The sequence below is a fragment of the Piliocolobus tephrosceles genome, chromosome 1, assembly GCF_002776525.5.
Source record: "Piliocolobus tephrosceles isolate RC106 chromosome 1, ASM277652v3, whole genome shotgun sequence".
NCBI lineage: Eukaryota > Metazoa > Chordata > Mammalia > Primates > Cercopithecidae > Piliocolobus > Piliocolobus tephrosceles.
In genome coordinates this window covers 141,647,702-141,655,819 of record NC_045434.1, presented here as the reverse complement: position 1 = coordinate 141,655,819, position 8,118 = coordinate 141,647,702, and positions in this window count along the sequence as shown.

Here is an 8,118-nt window from a genome sequence, read left to right as displayed (position 1 = left end):
GTCTGGAACACTGTTGGAATAGCGGGTATTAATGAAGGCAAGAAGATGGTCTAGATGAGAGGTTGGCAAACTTTTTATTAAGTGCCAGATAGTAAATTCTGCAGTCTTTGTAGGTCATATAATTTCTGTCACAACTAACTTTTCTCAACCATGCCCTCGTAGTAAGCAAACAATCATGGGCAATAAATAACTGAATAAATGAAACTTTCTTTACAGATACTGAAATTTGAATTTTGTATCATTTTCACATCAGGAAATACTATTCTCCTGATAATTTTCAATAATTTAAAAGCGTGAAAATCATTCTTGGGTCACAGAACATACAACAACATTACATTTGTCAAATTTGGCACACAACCTGTAGTTGGCTGTGCCCTAGTTTAGACACAAAGAGGATCTAACAATGTCCCTTGACGTTTCTAAGAGAAGCATAGGAGAACTTCAAAGTTTTCTCTTTCCTTGTGAAGGGGAGAATGTAAATTAGAATAAGAAAAGACATTTAGTTGGGAAATATCTAGTACATGTGGACTGAAGAAAATAGGCTGAGGTGGGGCCACACTTGTCAGCAACATAAGCAGTGTTGAGAGGCCAATGTTCTAATTAAGGAAAGTCAAATTTGGTCTCATACCAAGGCTAAAAGGATCTGAAGATGACCTTAGAACAGACTTAAGTCTCTTTACTACCCTTGTTCCCTGAGGCCACATGTTACCTAAGCATTTCAGGAAACTAGATCACAATCAAGGGGAAAGATTTGGGAGTTTGGGTACCATTAGGTGGGATAGGATTAGATTGAGAAGCCAGAAGGAAGCGCAACCACTGCCAGGGAGCATCACAGAGCCTGAGTCAGTACCCAGGTTTTCTATTCTTTTTCATCTAGTGAGAACGACCACTCTCTAAAGACTGACTTGCTACCCATTGACCTCCCAATGTGTAATGCAGTCCTACCTAGAGTGCATCCCTACCTACAGCTTTCATTTAGCTGCTTGATTCAATCCTTCCCATATGGGCAATTCATCTACCAATTGAATTCCACCAGTGAAGGCAGAAGTTGGGTACATGGCTGGAAAGAAATTTGTATTTGTTTGCACAATGAAACTAGATAGAGAGTTTCAATTCTCCTACTAAGCCACAACAGGGATGGGGCATGCTTTTCTATTATAATATCTAGTTAACCATCCACTAGAGACCTCAATGGAGTCATCAAGCTTTCCAATATGTCTTTTGCCAAAAAATTTTAGCTAAGATTGAGGTTAAGAAGTCATCACACACACACACACAAATCTAAACCTTCACTGCTGTTCTCACCTATTTTTCTAGGTCACCGTTCCATCTGTTTCTATGATGACTTGAGATTCATCCAAGATTCCTAAATATCATTCATCTTGTACATTTAACTTGGCCACCTAATCCTATTAATCTTCTCATGTAATATCCCCCAATTCCATTTCTCTCATTTCACAGCAATATGTTAAGCCTTTACTTTTCTTTTTTGGAATCAGTTTTTAATTGGTCTATTTAACTTCAGTTTTATCAACCCTAACTCTTGTTCCCCCAATTATATTCTAAATATTGTTGGCAGGGATATTTCTGAAATATATGTCTGATCGTATTAGATGTCTACTAAAAATCTTTAACAATTCCTCACAGCCTCATAGCCTATAGATAATGTGATAATTTCTTGGCAATGATATTCAAGATTCCTATTCTACTACATTCTCTAAGTTCTTTTGCCACAATGCTTGGTATAGTCATTCTGTAATTCATACATCTGTACATATATAGTTTGCCAATAATGTATTTGTCCTCCTTATGATTCCTTTTCCCAAAATGTATTGTGAACAACACAAATATCCTGTTACAGTATTAATAATTTCTTAGATAAACATTTCCAAGGTCAAAGAATGTAAAGAACAATAAATAAAATTTAAATATATCTTATTACTGCAAAATTTCTCAGGACTTAAAATTTACAACATATTATTAGTCTCTAAGAGAAATGCAATGATATTTAACATAGAGACTTTTTTTTTTTTATCACAGGACCTATAAAGAACATGTATTGACCATATCCTACTCCATTCATTTTACATATCTTTTCTTATTCCAAATCCCCCAAACCCCTTTTCTTTATTTCTCAAAATATTGTGATAAAATGTTTCCACCTCCTGTACTCATACCATGCACTGTTGACTTGGTCATCTGCATACAGAAAAATTTATCTGTCAGAGTATAGCGAAATTGGCTTGGGTTAGTCTCAAGATACTCTTTCTGATTCATTAAGGTTTGCTTATACTGTCACTTTTCACAGGACATCATGAATGTAACTTTACTGGAATCAAAGTGGTTCAAAATTGTGATTTTAATATTTCTCATTTACTAGTTTCTGGGGCATTAAATTCTTCCAGAGGAAAAAGTAATCACACACGATTTGAAATTAAATGCTCACTAAAATAATTTTTTTTTAAAAATTCTTTTTTCTTTTCTGAAGAAATCCAAGGTCAGGTGCAGTGGCTCAGGATAACTTGAGTCCAGGAGTTTGAGAACATCCTGAGCAACACAGGGAGAACTCTCCTCTACAAAAAATACAAAAATTCACCAGGCATGATGGTGCATGCCTGTAGATCCAGTTACTCAGTTACTCAGGAGGCTGAAGTGGCAGGATCACAGGAACCCAGGGAGGTCAAGGTGACAGTGAGCCCTGATTGCAGCACCACTACCACCACTACACTCTAGCCTGGGTGACAGAATGAAATCCTGTTTCCAAAAAAAAAGAAAACCACCACCACCACCACCAACAATAACAAAGAAATTCAGTTATAAAGACAAATGTCTAGTTATGGAGAAGTACAGTTTTGTTGGTGTTACTTCAAATGATGTTACAGAAGATTTAAGTAAGTCAGGAGGATTGTTAGCTGAATAGAAATACTTGAATAATTTTTGTACTTCAATCATTGTTTTAATTTTAATGGGTATGGGTTTGGTTTAGAAATATTGAGTGCTCATGGGAAAATATGAAGCAGATTTTGCTAAATATTGAATACAAATAATTCACTTTGAGAGATCAGGTGGGTCATCAGATTACAATTATTTTCCCCATAGCCATGTGGCTTACTTCTTTTAGTTTGTAACCATCTGTATTTTTACATGCCTTAGGCAAAGCTTTATTGAATTGACTAGAAGAACTTAAGGATTTTTCATTTGGTTTGCTGCATTGTTAATATTAGCTTGTCAATGACTTGAGATTATCTTTTTTTTCTCTTTAAAAATGTTTAGCAGGAAAATAAAATGAATAGTTGTTTATTTAGGAATATCTCATGCTTTTTTAGCAGTTTTATTTTTCAAGATACGTACTATGTTGCCAAGCTACAGCTCTAGACAAATGAGAAAATGATTTTCCTGACTTTCGTTCATTTAAATACTCAATCATGACATTGTGTTAATGTTATTTTCAAATAGAGTGTCCCTGCTTTTCACATGAAAAATGAGGGGAAGGGAATGATGTGATTGTTCAAAACTTTGAATTGATGCATATTCATTAGAATGGATGATATGGAACTCAAATGCGCTGACTACATTTATTTAAATATTCTCATATGATTTCCATGAGTTATTAAAGTAAATGCAGAAATATACCATTATGCCAGGACTGCTTTTGCATATATACCCATATCAGAGTCTTATGTTACCTGTAACCTGTAGCAATTGTTAAGTCAGAATTTAAGTCAAAGCTTTGAAAAATGCAAGATATTGTGACATGGAAATTTTAAATATGTCTATGAGCTTGAGTTTCCTTGATATATATGTACATTTCCCAAAAAGTAATTCATTGATGTATAATTGCTTTCAGAATAGTTCATCATATATTAATATTGACACAGAAAACAATGTTTATAAATTTCAGAGACAGCAAAGTACAGAACTTTAAATCAAGAACAAAAGAAAATCTTAAATCCTATTTTTTAACAGCAATACCAATTCACAATTAATGGGGAGAAATTCAGTCTCATTTGATCTAGACTATTTATATTTGGGCAGTTTAAAATCTACCTACTTGCAGGGACTACTCAGTACAAGTTATTCTACTAACAGACAGAAGCTACATGGAAAATACCTGAATTGCCAAAAGTAAACTGAATTGGTAGCACAATATATTTTTGCTTCAAGTATCTTAGTAGAATTATATATGTATTCCCCATCTTGAAGCTACAATAACACATTAGACATGGGAGGAAACTGGTTATACTTAACTGGCTTCTCTGTTCTTAGAAATGTTCGCTGATTATAACCAATGCTCACTCTTTTAAAAAGAAAGTGGAAAATTATTGATAACATAATATTCTAATGTTGAGCATAAGTGTGTTCTAGACACTATAAATATATCATGTATTCAGAACTTTGTAAGTTTGAACATCTATGCATTAAACTATCATATTTATGAATCAAGTCCTTAAGGCTCATTGATTCATCTTCGGCTAACCTAAAATAAAAAAAAATGAGAAGACCCAAAGTCTTATTCAGAGATAAATGGGAAGTATTACAGATGCAATGAAAACAAAGAGAATGTTTTTGTTTGTTTTGTTCTGTTTGTAAATAAAACTGAGTGTAGGACTTCAGAGGTCAGTCTTTAACTTTGGCCCTTGTAGTGATTTTAGGAGGTACATGTGAATGAGAAAAAACCAGAGGCCTCCTGCTTGCTTACAAGTTTTAAACTCTAAGTACAGAGGGTTTTGTGTTATATCTAACCTTCAAGATGTTGGGAGATCCATGTTTCATACTAAAATGACAGGTTTTCCTTTACAATGAGGCATTTTGCCTAACTTTCTAAGTAAGACAGGACACTTTTAATGACAGTATCTCAAATGTCTTTAACCTTTGTATCTCAAAGTAGTTTCTAAAGACACAGTTTCTTTTATTACAGGTTGTATCCCTAATACAAACATCTGAAATCTGAATTGCCTCAAAATCCAAAACTTTTTGGGTGCCCACGTGATGCCACAAGTGAACAATGAAAATGATATTGTTGACACTGCAGGGAAAATGCCTATAGACCACATGGTGAAAATGTGTGGTGGGCTTAGGGAAGGACTACAACAGCGTGCATTCCTAACAGAACAGGAAATCATATCAGTTTATGAAATCAAAGAAAGACTTCTAAGACCGAAAACCATTGTTAATAAGGCAGATGACTCTGGAGGAAGCATTTTAAAAAGCTATTCAGCAGAACATCTCCTCATCCCTAAAGGAACCACTTCCTGGTCTCTTAACTGCTTCTGATATTTTTTCTCACCTAAAAAAAAAAAAAATTAGAACACAGTGTAGAGAAACCTTTTAATCAAAACACAGTACCATCAGTGGAAAATAAAAGCCTGCTGTTGTTTCTTGCTGCTGTTGTTTAAGAGCTGATACAGGTATTCTGGAGATGCTACTGTGCTGCTTTAGTTACCCTGAACACATTATGTTTTCCTGTATTAATAGTATGCTTATATAAATATGTATATATGTATTTTTTGAGACGGTGCAGTGGTGCGATCTCAGCTTGCTGCAACCTCTGCCTCCAGGGTTGAAGTGATTCTCCTGTCTCAATCTTCCGAGTAGCTGGGACTATAGACGCGCACCACCAAGCCCAGCTAATTTTTGTATCTTTAGTAGAGACGGGGTTTCACCATGTTGTCCAGGATGGTATGTTATATTTTTTACTGCTAAGTACTTACATGTGAATAAGTTTAAGAAAATAATTACTTCTCGGTAGGATTTAAATTCAGAGTCAAGAATAATCGTGATGCCAAACAACCACAGATTGTCCACATGGGCGGCTGAGATAGTGATGCCTTTGCTTTCTGATGGTTCAGTGCACACATACTTTATTTAATGCAAAAAAAATTATTTTAGAAATTGTGTAGAATTTCCTTCAGTGAATGTATATAAGGTGTGCATGAAACATAAATGAAGTTCATGTTTAGACTTGAGTCTCAACCCTGAGACCTCTCACTATGAATATGCAAATATTCTGAAATCTGAAAATTATCGAAATCTAAAACAGCTCTGGCTCCAAGCATTTTGGATAAAGGATACTCAACCTGTATCTGTATACATATATATAAAGGTCTTCAGCACAGACAAGAGTTCTTGAGCCCATGCACAACATTGCTACTTCAGCTTGCTGGAGACTATCTCCAGGAAGGCTGAGTGGAAAAGGGAAGAGACCACTTGGAGTGGTGTTGGATCCATTGAGCATATTTCAAAAACTATAATCAGTTTGCTGTGTTTTGTATGATTTCCTCTTACAGAAGATCTTTGACTTGCTACTGACAGCCATTTTAGAAGGTATATTAGGAATTATTTGGACTTGCTCCTTTAGCCAACTAATCTGTAATTCTTATTTGATTTTATGAAAAATATATAATAAGATATTTCTAACAAATCAAGTATAAATAAACATCAGTGTCAGTGGCTACTCCACTACAACAAATCAATGAAAATATCAAAGAGTGAAAAATTGAGTATTCATTAAACATAATTTCATGTACATGAACAAGATAAAAATGTAAATACAAAGTTATTCTTGACTTTAAAACTTAGATGTTGATTAAATGTAATATTTTTCTCATTTCAGTCAACAAAAAGTGATATCACACTTTTTAAAACAGAGGAATCTTTCATAAAATAATAATATACACTTATATATTAAACTTCTAACATAATATCTGAAAACCAAATTCTTTTTAAAAATTTAGTAAAAGAGGGCCACATGTGGTGGCTCACTCCCCTAATCCCAGCACTTTGGGAGGCCAAGGTGGGCGGATCACAAGGTCAGGAGATTGAGATCATCTTGGCTAACATGGTGAAACCCTGTCTCCACTAAAAGTGCAAAAAAACAAACAAACAAACAAACAAACAAAACAAAATTAGCCGGGCATTGTGGCAGGTGTCTGTAGTCCCAACTATTCGGGAGGCTGAGGCAGGAGAATGGCGTGAACCCAGGAGGCAGAGCTTGCAGTGACCCGATATCGCACCACTGCACTCCAGCCTGGGCGACAGAACGAGACTCTGTCTCAAAAAAAAAAAAAAAATTAGTAAAAGATTGACTTTAAAAAGTTTACATTTATCATGCTACATTTCAAGAAATAAAATATTTCAGATAAAGTAGTATTCTAATAGTCTTTAAGGTTTCTTTCTATAAACAGTATCATATACACTGAGTATAAGACAAATAGAATATTTAAAAATTTATGGTACTACCTAGTAATTTCAGTTAGAACCAAATCAGAGTTATATAAAGATATACACGTGCATACGATAAACATTTATTTTATATCTTCATATAGCAGCCACTTATATATAACAAATAATACATAATACACATTCATATATACTATAAGTAGAAATAAACAATTGTACATGAGAATCAAGTACAGTGGACTATAGAGGAGACTGAATATCACAGGTATCTGTTAAGATAAGTGAGTATCTACTAAAATAATACAAAAAATTAACCTGGCGTGGTGACAGGCACCTGTAGTCCCAGCTACTCGGGAGGCTGAGGCAGGAGAATGGCGTGAACCCGGGAGGCAGAGCTTGCAGTGAGTGGAGACTGCACCACTGCGCTCCAGCCTGGGCAACAGAGTGAGACTCTGTCTCAAAAAAAAAAAAAAAAAAAAAAAAAAAAAAAAAAAAAAAAAAAAAAAACAACCAAAAAAAGATAAGTGAACACATATACACATTAATTCCTAATAAGAGAAATGTAAACATTTTACTTGTTATTGTTTTTTTCTTCCAGAATTGGTTTTATTTATTTTCAATTTAATAATAGAGTATTCCTTCTTTATATTTAAAATAAGATATTTAAACTCAAGTGGTATTCAGATCATCTATAGGATAAAAAAAAAAAAAAAAAAAAAAAAACAGCCTGTAGTAAGTAGCTCCACATCATCCTTATAAATTGCAGTTTATCAACTCTATCATCTATTTAAAACTAACATGGTATGGACTAGACATGGTAATAAATTTTTTTTTTTGTTAAAACTTTTTTTTCTCTTCAGAACTTAGTTCTGAAAAGCATGAATACTATAAATAAATAAATAAATAAATAAATAAATAAATAAATAAATAAATAAATAA